Genomic DNA, 8,596 nt, shown 5'->3' with positions numbered 1-8,596 from the left:
GTGCCATAACAACAATAATGTCCGACAGAGATTTTCACATCATTGAAAAATAAATCGCTCACTTTGACACACAGACAAGATAACATGAGGCAAACACACAATGCTGACCTATTACATAATACAAAATTCATAAGGAATTTTTTTGAGAGTGTGCTCCGTGGGCTTGGCGCTCGGAGAACTCACCACTTTGACGAGTGGATCTTGGTGCTATATATCGTTTCAAGTCACCAATATCTACTTTCGCGTTTTGCTTATTGGAACGCGTTTCTACTATATAGACTGTTGGAGACAGTTTTTTTAGTATCGCGATTGGTCCTTCAAATTTAGGGGCTAGCTTGGCTGAAAACCTATCAATCCCACTGGACAGATGGTGGGTCCTACGCATTACTAGGTCTCCTACATTAAATTCGATGTTTCTTCTACCCTTATTATACGCTCGCGCCTGTTTTTCCTGAGCTTTCTCTATGTTCTCGGCTACTAGATCTCGTAATAAGCCTAATCTATCGGCCCTCTTTTTCCACGCTTGTGGATCCAATCTGCTCTCTATGCCTTCCCCCTTCTCAAGCTCGCGCCGCAAACTCTTCACTGGCAGTGGATGCCTTCCGAAGTTCAAGTAGGCTGGCGAGATCTTAGTCGAGGCCTGCTTCGCGGTGTTGACTGCATGCCTTAGTTCGTGTAAATGCTGATCCCAGTCTCTATGGTCTTTTTCTACAAACATCGCGATGGCCGTCTTCAGCGTTCGATTGGATCTTTCCACTGGATTTGCCTGAGCATGGTATGGAGGCGTTGTTGTATGCGTTATTCCATACTCTGCCAATGCTTCTCTTACGCATTTGTTATCAAACTCTTTTCCATTATCTGTCAAGAGATACTCCGGCGTTCCCCAGCGAAATAGGACAAGCTCCTCAAGTGCTTTAACCACGTTGGCCCCCGTAGCAGCTCTGACCGCCTTTAGCTCCACCCATCTTGAAAATAAGTCCTGAAAGATTATTAAGTACTTGTTCTTGGCTTTGCTAAGCGGAAACTCCATGAGATCTGCTGCTACGACGCTCCATGGTCTCTCTACCGTTCTTTTACCCAATAGTCCCTGAGGCGCTTGCTGCGACGTTTTGAACTGTTGACAGTCCTGACATTGCCTCACAAAGTTGTGAATGTCGTGATAGGCCCCTCTCCAATAGTAATCTCGTACGACTCGATCGAAGGTCTTTTCCACTCCGAGGTGGCCCGATGAAGGTTCACAATGGGCATCCCTTATGACCCGCTCTCGAGATTCTTTTGGAAGCACGAGTTTCCAGCCCTCTTCACAATCAGCGATTGGATCGAGCAGCTCATCGTACTTGTAACGATACAAGTGGCCCGCTTCGACCTTCCAATTTTTATACCTCTCCGGATATTTGGTGACTTCCTCGACTCTGCGTTGGTGGTCCTCATCCTTTACTTCCGTAATTTCAGCGATCTTCTCTTCGCCAGATAGTTGCTCGTACATACGAGATAGTGCATCAGGCAAATCATGGATTTTACCTCGACGATGCACCACCTCGAAGTCCCACTGCCGCAACTCCAGCGCCCATCTCGCGAGCCTACCCGTAGGTTCCTTGAGATTTCGCAGGAATTGGAGTGCGGAGTGGTCTGTGATCACGAGGAACTTGTAGCCCTCTAAATAAGGCCTTAGTTTTTTTATGGCCCATAGAATAGCTAACAACTCTCTCTCTGTCGTCGTATAGTTTTTCTCAGCTGATGTGAGAACTCGGCTGACATAAACGATTGGATGTTCTCCGTCCTCATTCACTTGAGAAAGAACACCTCCAATTGCTTCACTACTCGCATCAGTTTGTACAATGAAGGGTTTAGAGAAGTCCGGCCTTGCCAAGACCGGGGCTTCCGTAATGGCCCTTTTGTATGTCTCAAACGCTTTCTGCTGTTCCTCTGTCCATTCCCACTCTTGACCTTTGTGCAATAACTTGACCAGTGGAAGCTTGATTTCCGAATCGTCCTTTATGAACCGAGCGTACCATCCAATCATACCAAGAAATCGTCTTAGTTGTTTGAGGTTAGATGGTGCTGGATAATTCACGACTGGAGCTATCTTTTCCGGATCTGGTCTAAGTCCCTCTGCGTCTAACAGATATCCAAGATATGCAGCCCTGGTACAACAAAACTCGCTCTTCTCCTTATTGATTACTAGCCCTGCCGTCACACTCGCTAAACTCACTCTAGGCGTGGACTCCACGCCGACTCCCCCTCCCTGAACCGGACACAGCCTATCAGGTTTGTCCTCAATGGTTACAGGGTATGTCACACTCTCACTCGACTCATTCCTGCCCGTCCCTTTGTTGGAACACAACCGATCCAGAGTGAACAGTACTTGAGGCAATTTCTCATAATCGCTCTCCTGTTCTGATTTCCGGCCCGCGTGAAGCGACTGGGCAGAATCTACATTCCACGTATATCTCGGCGGGCTTTGTGGCACCGACGAGATGCTCTGAGGCCTCTCACTCATTCTCTCACTCTCTGCTTGCTTTGGCGGCTGGAGACAGGCTGGCCTGTTCGATCCTACCAAAGACTTGACCCTTTCGCTTTTTTCCGACCTAACGGATTGGCAGAGCGGAGCTGACTCCGTCGACCAATGCGCCTTCTGCCCCATATGCGGTTGATTTGATGGGCGGAGACGGGCTGACCCGCTCGGCTCGGCGAAATCAACGGCTGGACAGCAAATATCAGCTTTGCAGTGGAGGTCGGCCGTCCGTCTCGACTGCTCAGCTGGAGAGCTTTTCCTGATAGCTCCATTGCATTGGCCAGATAGATAGAGGTTGGCTGTCCACCTCGATCTGTAGATTTCTTCATCCTTGATCTTTGCCAACGCCTCAGATGGGTGGTGGATGTTGGCTGTCCAACTCGACCTAGGAGCAGATGTTTCATCTGGCCCATCTGAGTTTATCTCCCTTCCTTTCCCTATACAATCCTTTATTCCACTATTTACATCTCCCTTGATCGAATTTGGTTCGCAGAATTTGGCTGTCCAACTCGGCTTTTCCAAAATCGAATCACCATTTCCTAACCTAATCGACTTATTCCTATGATTATCTAAATCTAATTCAGCCGATTTATGTTCGACGGATTGGTTTGCGGGGAAGCCGCTTGGGCTAGGCGAAAATTCGGCTAATTCCATCCGTTAGGTTGTTGATCATCTCGTTCTGCTGTTGCAATTGACTCCGCAACTCCTTTATTTCCTCAGAGTTGCGGTCGCTCTGTACTGGTATCTCTTTCTGATTTGATTTCGCTTCCGAAGGCAGAATGCGCAGTTCTTCCTTTTCTCTGGTCAAATCTGACGCTTCTTTCCTTTCCCCCAGCGGCGGAAAATCATATGAGTCCATCAGCGGCAGTTTGGGCTGAGGGCCCCCCGCTGCGTTTCCTGTAATGGTCCGAATGGGGTTCAGTTCCTCATTAATTTCTCCGTCGCTTGCGGCAACTTTCTCCGTCTCGATGTGCTTCTTTTTATGCCCTCTACTGCATGCTCGTTTCATTTTCCGCCCTGCATCTAGGCCTTCGTCCCAGTTTAAGGCGTATAAAGCTCCTGAGAGGGTTACATCGTCAGGCTGCACATCCTCGTCCAATTCTTTGACCATGGTGTCCCTAACCGTGGTTGTGCCAAAAGAAGCTTAGCCCGCAATAATCGCTCTTTGCGCACTAAGAGTGGCCCTACCAAGGAGTGTCCTTTACTTGACAACTCATTTTCCACCTCTTCTTCACTCATTTGCTTAATTATTTCAAATTCTGCCTTTACCGCTGAATGCCGTAGCAGTGCCCTCATATCTCTCTGATATCTCGCCAAAAATCCAGTGTCACCCTCCATTGTAAATTAGGAAGAAGAAAATTCTTAACCTATTGAATAATTAAAGGATTTGCCCCACCTAACCTAAAATACGCTTACTGCAAAAATTTAATCCTAATCTAAAGATATTTCCCTGTTCTACAGTTATTATAACAAATAGGGTAGAATAAATCAGAATTCTATATTAAAAGCATAACCTAACCTCAAAATTCAAAAAGTACAAACTCCGCTTCCTCTTTTCAAAGGATCCTCTGCCACTCTGGGGATACGTGGCTACGCACGGAGCTTCCCTCACGCCATTAATAGTAGTTAATCTTAGAAACCGATCGTCCCTCCGCAACTTAACTGGAAACAAGTCGCCTCGGGAATGTTCACAGCTTTCATCCCACCCTCAACGCCAAGCAACCACTCAAAGCAACCGCACAAACCACATTCAAGTACAAAAGATTGAGTAGAAATTATAATCTCTTATTTACTGCTTCCCTCACAAAGAATTTTAAATTTTTTAATTTCATGAAAATGTATAGCAAAAAAAAAGGACTAATTTATAAATCAAATAGAAAAATTGTATACCGCTCGCGAAAGAGCTGTATGTAATAACTGGCGCTCGCGCGATGTTAATCACGCATCGTTCCCGCTCACACACACGCTATGCACACCATGCCGGTATCACTCCGCTCGCTCTCCTTCACACCATTGTTGCCTCGTCAAGGCCGACGCGACGCCATTTTACACTCGCGCCTCATGGGCACTCTCGAAATATAATTGTCACTTTTCTCGCACAACAATAGAAAGGCTGCCCCACGTTGGGCGCCATTTGTGACGCGGTATTTAATTTATAGATAAATTTTCCCCGATACCGCGAGACAAGGGAGGCCGCGACTCTACTTGTTTTGAGGGCGCCAGGCTAGCCGCATGGCTAGCCGCAGAGTCACGCCGCTGGCTGTCACCTGGCCCATCACACTCCTCGTCCCAGGGGAGGGCTCGCTCACCTTTGATGTGCCCCGGGGTGGGCAGCGGCTCTTCAGCTGAAATCACGAGGGACGCAAGGAGGCGCATAAAAATGGACTCCGACGAGTAAACTTCATAAGAACTATTTATTATCACAAGAAAAGGTGTGGGCGCTCCCAAGCAAACATGACGCGCGGTGCCGACGCCTGCTGGGCCACGGTGTTCCGGTCGGGGCCTGCGGGGGGCCCACACGGCGAGGTCGGTTGCTGGCACGCGCACCACCGGTGTTCGCGGGCTGTCGGTGACTCGACGATGATAGCACACGACCTTCTCTCTCGGACGTCTCACAACGAACTCTCCTTACCACGTGTTGGCCGGCACTCTCCGCGCGCGGCGCGCCCCGCTCTTCTTTTTTCTTACATACATTGTCGGCGCCCACAGATAGCGCCCCGCCGTTCTACGGCTCGCGAGAGGGGCGCGCGTATTCGAACTGGGCAAGTGACGCTGCGCCAAGCACAACGTCACAATATATATATATATATATGTGTAAAAATATATACGCGCACATATGCATTTATAATATTCCAAAACGAACGCACACAATACACACAAACACAAAGCAATCGACATGCATATGTATTCATATGTATCATAACAAAAACCACTCACTGTTATACTTCGATGATCCCAGCCCCCTTCATTAGAGTAGAGGAGTCGCTGACCTTGACCATGATATCCTAGGACCACCAAAATAAAGAAGTGAGTGGTTTTTTTTATGTTTAATCTGTTCATTTTTCTTTGGTCAATGCAATGATGTTTTATGTAGACATCTCACGTAGCGCAGCTTGGGTGGCCCCGAGCGTGCCCTGAGGATTCGCCCGGAACTGAATCCAATGCCTCCGATCATTATCCTAGCGTTCTCCCCGCTGGACTACCATGGACACAGGTGTAAGTTAACTTAAATTTCTAAAGTAACAGTGCTCTTATGCCACTAAAAAACGCCCCTTTGACGTCATGTGTGGTATTATTTACGTATAGATGACACACGAGAAAATACCAAAAATATTTATAGATTAATGTAATTGCAGAAATTGCATCAACTCAATTTTGATGCTTAAATCATTAAATTGATTAAAAATGCGATTAAAATTTCGAGAAGGTGTCATTGTGTTTAACCTTGCTTCATTCCGCAAATTTATTTCTTAAAGTAATATTTCTACAACATTTTAAAACTTACTGATTGGAGATAAACGGCCGAATGGAATTTAATTCTAGCCGTGCGTCTTTCATCATTAAAAGACGCCACTCATTCATTAATAAATTTCAATTTCAGACGTCACCTAATTTATAATGTCCATTCCCAGGATATGCAAATGCCTTATCCGAGGGATTTTATAGTCTGCCTCGAAAATTCTCCCAATGATTCGATATGACTCATAATGACGGTTTAAATTAATTTCTACTTACGCTGATATAATATTATATTATTAATATTATATTATTATTACATTATGTGCTATAAATTATATTATTAAATTTATCTTAACGTTCTCCAAAAACAATGATTTTGAATGAGTGTAATAAAATTTCTCAGCCCCTGGTAGACATAAATAGCAGATTATGACCTTATTTCCCATGTTTTCGATAGCGATATTATGGTTGTGACTGGGCTGCGTTATCCTTTTCTGTTTTCTGTTTGAGGGAATACTTGTAAACGAAGGAAAAAATGACAGCAAAGTATTCCACCACTTAAAATATATGACCCTATAAACAATGTATTTACCACCGTTGTCACCGGTTACGACTGTTATTTCATTGAAACGTCTTCCATAAACCCTTCCGAATATAATGCGATGTAAACGATGTATTTATACTTGATGTGAAGTTTTGTAGATTATGATGGAAGTTCTAAAAAGTGTCTCCAACGCTTCTCAATGTTATTGCAAGCCATATCGCTCCTGAAACCTTAGCAATCTCCTATTATTACACATCTTACATTGTCACAAACATGGTTTTTAGATTATGAAAATACTTTACAGGGCACAGTCGTCAATTTGTTGATATTTTAAAAGAGCCATACAAATTTTAGCCCTCAAGGATTACAAAGAGTATTTTAGTGCTCATGAAAGCGTTTTGGTTTCGTGTGTAACTGGATTCCGGGGTATCGCGTGTGTCATAAACCCCCAACACCGACTTATTGGTCTTGATTTTTTGCATATTTAATTGACATTCAGCTTAATATTAAATCAAAAGTGTAATTCAAGACGTTTAGATTTTTCAGTGCAAACAAGAGTGAATTTCATCAAATTTCAGCTTTTTTTCTGACAATTTCAGTCGCAAATTGCTAACTTAGTTTTCAAATTGTATTTCAATCTTGCTGATAGAATGGCAAAAAAGGATGATCAATATGTACGCACGTCACGTTCATTCACTGTATTCGTTCATCGGTAACAGAAGGCGATCAGTCATTGTTTAATTTCAGTGGTGAACAAAGTTTTTCTATCGTTATAATTAAAAAGCTGTCATAAAAAAATCTGAAAGAGTTTCTTCCTGATTCTGGTGTCTTCAAGCTCAAAGACTTCTGAATGGAATACTTCGACTTAAAAGTCGGCAAAACTTTCGCCTACCAAAATAATGAAACACGGGAGGAGTCATTAAACCACGGATCCACCTTCACGTCATCGAGGGTCTTTGCATCAACATGGTATGGGTAAATATAGCGTTAATTGGCTCCTGGAGTTCACCGTAAATGGTATAGTGTTATAGTGTAATTATTACTAAAAATTACGAGATAGAAACTTAATTTTCATTTGTTATTCTTAAGACTCTTCTACCTAGTCACCATCCAAAGTGTTCTCTGATTTCTCCGGGTGTTACTTAACCTTTCGAATACCGTCATTTTAGAACTCTGCAGATGGCGTCGAAAACAGCAATATGCAAATAAGGATCAATTAATATGCAGCATAAATTTTATCCGGATATCTCCATACTACCTTGATCAAAAATTTCCCGGAATTTATTCAGAAAATTAAAAATACAAGTTTATTCATCTAAATCTATATTGTCCCCTTCAAAGTAATCCCCATCGACTGCAACACACTTATGCCAGCGCTTGATCCAATCCTCGAAACATTTTTTATATTCGGTTTTCGGTATGTCCATCAGTGCTTCCTGCGATTTTTCCATTACTTCCTCTCGGCTGCTAAAACGCGTTCCCCGTAATGGTTTTTTAACTCGATTGAACAGAAAGAAGTCACAGGGAGCCAAATCAGGTGAATTCGGTGGCTGTTGGATGGTATTTGTTGCATTTTTCGTAAAAAAATTACGAATAATGATAGCACTGTGCGACGGTGCGTTATCATGGTGCAAAATCCACGAGTTTTCTGCCCACATTTCTGGTCTCTTTCGGCGAATTGCTTCACGCAAACGTCTCATAACGCCCAAATAATACTCTTTGTTTACTGTCTGGCCTTCTGGCAAAAATTCATGATGCACTACACCGTTGTAATCCATGAAAACCGTCAGCATTGCCTTCTTTTTTGACTGAAAACGACGTGGTTTTTTTGGTCTCGGCTCATTTGGTGAACGCCATTCACTTGCCTGATGTCTGGATTGCGTGTCGTACTCATAAACCCACGTCTCGTCTCCAGTAATGATCCTTTTGATGAATGTGGGATCGGATTCAGCCTCGCAAATCATGTCTTTTGCGACGTCAACACGGTCTCTTTTTTGCATGAAATTGAGGTACTTTGCTGCTACACGACGGAAACCCAAATCATTAACCACAATGTCTTGGGCGGATCCATAGGCAAT

Source organism: Hetaerina americana, unplaced genomic scaffold (genome assembly GCF_022747635.1).
Source record: "Hetaerina americana unplaced genomic scaffold, ioHetAmer1.1.p SCAF_5, whole genome shotgun sequence".
Lineage (NCBI taxonomy): Eukaryota > Metazoa > Arthropoda > Insecta > Odonata > Calopterygidae > Hetaerina > Hetaerina americana.
The sequence above is the reverse complement of the archived record's forward strand: the minus strand, read 5'-3'. Positions refer to the sequence as shown.